General features: G+C 46.7%; 1 protein-coding gene across 1 annotated transcript in view; it reads left to right on the top strand.

The window, feature by feature from the left end:
- The window catches only part of LOC147472534 (uncharacterized), a 90549-nt gene that overhangs the window by 63372 nt on the left and 22177 nt on the right, over positions 1-5000 (top strand). The window contains exon 2 of the mRNA XM_086540115.1: positions 973-990. The gene's annotated coding sequence lies outside the window, so the exon portion shown is untranslated. The remainder of the gene's footprint in view (positions 1-972; positions 991-5000) is intronic.

Genomic DNA, 5000 nt, shown 5'->3' with positions numbered 1-5000 from the left:
CAAGTATCTCTCTAAACACTGAAAAGCTTGTCCGCAAGAGAAGACTTCAAAATTATAGTTTTAAGAAATTAATTCACTGATTTTCAAATAGAAAAGTCAATTGTGTTCTTACATAATCTTAAAATTCTTTGTACTGGAAGTGAATTTCACAGCAAGATGACAGATGTCAACCATTTCTTTAATTACGCGAAATCATGTTTGCAAGAAGTATTTTTGTTATTGAGATATCTTTATATTTTCTTCCTTATTACTCAAAACAAATCTATCTAGACTGCAGGTCCGCGGCCTGAAGCGAGTTGCGTACTTTGTCCTATGTATTGTTTTCACTTTACTGTGAGCTTGCAACCCGTCACACAGTAAACATTCCCCTCCAGACAAAACAGACTTGCTGTCCTGAGATTTTCAGACTTGGCTCCCTAGCAAAGATGAAAGTCATTTTGAGGTGATTTAGCGCAATCATCTTCGCAGGTATTATCTTGTTTATGAGATATCTGCCTCTATACATAGTGATGAGTAAAGACACGCCCAGCCGATCCGCGGATTAGCAGTCTTGACGAGGGCGAGCATGCACGGACAGGTTTACGACACTCTGCTAATACAGATTTATAGTTTATGCAGAACGTGTTAATTATCTTATCAGATATGCAAAGTATGACATATTTTTAAGTGAACATTTAGGCATGCAATGATTTTTCGTGATGTATATTAGTTGATATTAATTCTAGTAATTAATGCATCGCGTGATGACCTTTTACCATATTTTTCTGACTAAATGAAATTGGAATAAATTTTCACGCCGCCCGAGCGACTCACTCAGTGACGCAGCGAACAGCTGTCACGAATAATTAGTTTTCCAGACGAAAGTTTTTCAATATTTCATACATAAATTCATAATCGGAATCTCCTCCCATTTGACCCTCAACAGGAGCTCTGTCCAAACTTGCTCTAATCTCTTTTTCATTTCACTTTCAGGACTCTGCCGGCGTCAAGGTTGGTAATGGCGTTTACTGTCCTACTTGTTTAACAAACTTTTTTTATATTGTTAATTAAAGAGGTTGGGAACACGGAAACACGAAAACACAACCATTTCCTAAACACTCACACCCATACCCATACTCATACACTCACACTCACACTCACACTCCTATTTATACTCACTTATACTTATACGTGAGTGTGCGTGAGTTTGTGTGTCTGTCTGTCTGTCTGTCTCTGTGTGTATGTGTATGTGTGTGTGTCTGTGTGTGTGTGTGTGTGTGTGTGTGTGTGTGTGTGTGTGTGTCTGTGTGCATGTGTGTATGCGTGCGTGTGACCTAATTTTCCCAAATTCAGTTCCAAAGCCGAGATATGGATAACATCGCCGAATACACTTTCCCTTTCACTTTCAACGGCGCAAGATCCACGCATATGTCGAAATCCCTGCGTGATGAACGAGACGCATGCATTCCCCGTGGCCGGAGGGACCGCGACCCGCAAGTACTGCGCCGAACATGAAGCAGACGGGCGCGCGTCGTGAGATAAGCGAGATGCGAGGAAGGAACCCGGGGATGATGATGGCATGGGGCCACGGCAGCGAATCTGCGGGGAAGCACGCCTGGTTTGAGGACGGGAGGGGGAGGAGGGAGGAGGGTGAAGAGATGCAAGGCTTCTGAATATTTGCTGCTCCTTTCATGTATATATCTGCTGTCCCGAGTGTGTTTGAAGTTTGGTGTATATGGTTAGCATTCGCTGTTGTTCTGTCTGCCTATATGCATCAGTTTTCTGGGTATTAATTTAACCCGCAAAAACATGGCAATCTAATATATCCGTATACAGTGAACTGAAAAAATGACGAACGGGAGGAATACAAGGCCGTTAATGGCAGTATTAATCACTTGTGACATTTCACAGTTATTAAGTTTGATGGCACGGTACCCTGTCGAACTGAATTTTACGGTGCCATAAGATTGATTGATAAACTATTTTGTGCGTGCTCTTGCGTGAGGTATTGACATGTTTGTTTCTCTCCGGATTTTTTTCCGTTTGGTTTCATTTTTTTAATGTTAGCAAGTATGGCAACAACGCTAAACAATATTGCCAATAGTGTTATCAAACCGCGTTTATTATGGAACTTTTACGTTCGGTTTATGGCAGCATTTCGAATTTTTAGCCTGTCCTGCAAAATGAAATCGTTGCGGAGCGAAGGAGCTATTTCCGAGGAATATCGTCGACATAACTTTTAAAAGACCAGATCCAATCACTGTTCCAATATTTCAAAGGGTCCAGGAAAGAAGATAGATGACGTCACAAACCCCGGGTACGATCCCCCTTTCGTCTGTGAGTGATATTGCTGTCTGTCAGGCGGGCGGCGCGCGCTGGCTCCCGCTCTGCTCTGTCTGTGGCTGTGTGGTTCGGTGGCGCTTTACTGAGTGCCTTATATTCCTTATATTCCTTTCTCTTTCTCTTTCTCTCTTCCCTTACTCGTTCTCTCTTTCTTTCTCTTTCTATTTTTCTTTCCTTTTTTCTCTTTCTCTCTCTCTCTCGCTCTCGCTCTCTTTCTTTCTCCCTCTCTCTCTCTCTCTCTCTCTCTCTCTCTCTCTCTCTCTCTCTCTCTCTCTCTCTCTCTCTCTCTCTCTCTCTCTCTCTCTCTCTCTCTCTCTCTCTCTCTCTCTCTCTATTTCTCTCTCTCTCTATCTATCTATCTATCTCTTTCTCTCCATAAATTACTCCGAAAGTGTCGCCATGAGCCCAGTTTGAGGCTGTGTAGGTGCAGCTTGCTGGTCCTTCCTTGTTGTCCCGATATTGTATATCTTTGATAACATGTGTCAAAGGTCAAATCACGCAATATCACCGCTCTGTTTCTTCATACGATAGAGGGCGTTCAAAAAAAAAATAGCAGGAGGGTAGAAATCATCCAGCGACCGATAAAACTGCGTCGAAGAACCATTTTTCTTATCCGTGGCCGCTCTGAGAGTTAAAGATCAAACGTCGCTGCTCCGTCATATACGAGTACAAACAGTCGACCTCCTTTGATTTTTCGGCCTCCCTTGATCTCTGCAACATTTCCTTCCAGGGTGCGTCACTGTGACACGTCCTCTGCTTCAACGTCACTGGGGAGGGCGTGGGTCCGGCCGAGTCGAGTCCTCACACTCCACAAAACTGCTGTCGTTCTTGTTTACTCCTCATCCTCGCCTTAATGTACTCCTTTATAGATACTTCCGCCCGCGCCGTCGTCTTTCAAGTCTTTTCTGTCTCTGGGGGAGAGCTTGGCTGTCGCTGTCTGGCTCGACTGCCGAGATCTCTGAGGGTGATAAGAAGTGTCTTTCTAATTGTTTTACTGTTTGACTGTCCTTGTAGCTCTTTTGTCTACTTTGCTGTCGTTTATGTGATCGTGTAGCAGACTTGTTTGATTTCTTTTTAAAGTATTCTTTATAGAGCATTTTTGCACAAGTACCCTCTTTATGCACGATCCGCTCGCGTGAACATCACATACATTTAATCCAGAGCACCCCATTATCGCGTAGCGTAATCCGACAGCATCGCCCGAGATGATCCCTCGCAGGTCATGATCGAGACATAAAAGTCCAGAGGGCGGGGTGGGGTGGGGTGGGGCGAGGCGAGGGAAGGGACTGTGACCTCACGAAGGTATTTAGGTTGACTGGTTCGAGACAGAAGGGGGAGGGAGAGGGGGAGGGGGGAGGTTCTAAGGTGCTGACATCCGGCAGTTTGTCGGGAGTCGTAACGCCGCGGCGCCTGCTACCCCGCCTCCTGGTACCCCGCCACGATTCGGTCTTGCGACTCGAATGCCACTTCATCCCTCTGCTCTCTTATCTATGGTCATAGTTTTCTCACTCCAAAGCCAAACGTAAACCGCCTCTCTCTTCCCCTCCCTATTTCCATATTTATGGTGCAAATGAGTGAGATACATGGGGAAATCTCCCGCGTGAGAATAATTATACAAACATCTAACCTGTAGGTCCAATTACTAAGTCTAATAGATGGCGCCCTCACGAACCAAATGTCCGATCACCAATCATCTCTTTGATTATCATTCACAAATGCGAATCGAAAGACGGGGAAGAAAATGACGTAAGGCAAAGGGAGGAAAAGGAAACGTAGCAAGAATTATTCATAGGTGTAATTATATCTTGGCGAGTGTCAGAGGCTTTGCTGCCGTGCGTTGAGAAGAGCGGCCAGCCGTCAACCCTATTAAATATAATTCTTTAATGTGATGTGTGTGCTCGCTGTAAAAAGGGTGTCACTGTCGTATTTCTTTAGCGTCCGAAAATTAGGTTTGCTAATACACTGACATGAAGTTTGTTTGGTGCCTCATACTGAAGATTTGTCATGTAATATTTCGCACTTCCTCCCTCCTACCTCTCCGTCTCCTTCTACTTCCTCTGCCTCTGCCTCTGCCTCTCCTTCTCCTTCTCCATATCCAGCTCCCCCCTCTCTCTCTCTCTCCCTCCGCCTCCCTCTCCCACTCCCTGTCCCTCTCCCTATCTCTCTCCCAATTCCTCTCCCTCTTTGTCTCCGTTTCCGCCTCCCATTCCCTTTTCTTTTCCCTCTCCCTCTCCCTGTCCCTGTCCCTCTCCCTCTCCCTCTCCCTGTCCCTCTCCCTCTCTCTCTCCCTCTCTCTCTCTCCCTCTCCCTCTCTGCCTTCGCCTCCCTCTCCCTCTCCCTCTCCCTCTCCCTCTCCCTCTCCCTCTCCCTCTCCCTCTCCCTCTCCCTCTCCCTCTCCCTCTCCTTCTCCCTCTCCCTCTCCCACTCCTTCTCCCTCTCCTTCTCTCCATCTCCCTCTCCCTCTTCCTCTATGCTTCCGCCTCCCTCTCCCTCTCCCTCTTCCACTCCCACTCTCCCTCTCTGCCTCCACCTCCCTCCGCCTCCCTCTCCCTCTCCCTCTCCCTCTCCCTCTCCCTCTCCCTCTCCTTCTCCCTCTCCCTCTCCCTCTCCCTCTCCCTCTCCCTCTCCCTCTCCCTCTCCCTCTCCCTCTCCCTCTCCCTCTCCCTCTCCCTCTCCCT

Source organism: Penaeus japonicus, unplaced genomic scaffold (assembly GCF_977035675.1).
Source record: "Penaeus japonicus unplaced genomic scaffold, GWHDUDI00000001_assembly GWHDUDI00000001, whole genome shotgun sequence".
Taxonomy (NCBI): Eukaryota; Metazoa; Arthropoda; class Malacostraca; order Decapoda; family Penaeidae; genus Penaeus; species Penaeus japonicus.
Note: the sequence above shows the minus strand (reverse complement) of the source record. Positions and strands in the feature narration are given on the sequence as shown.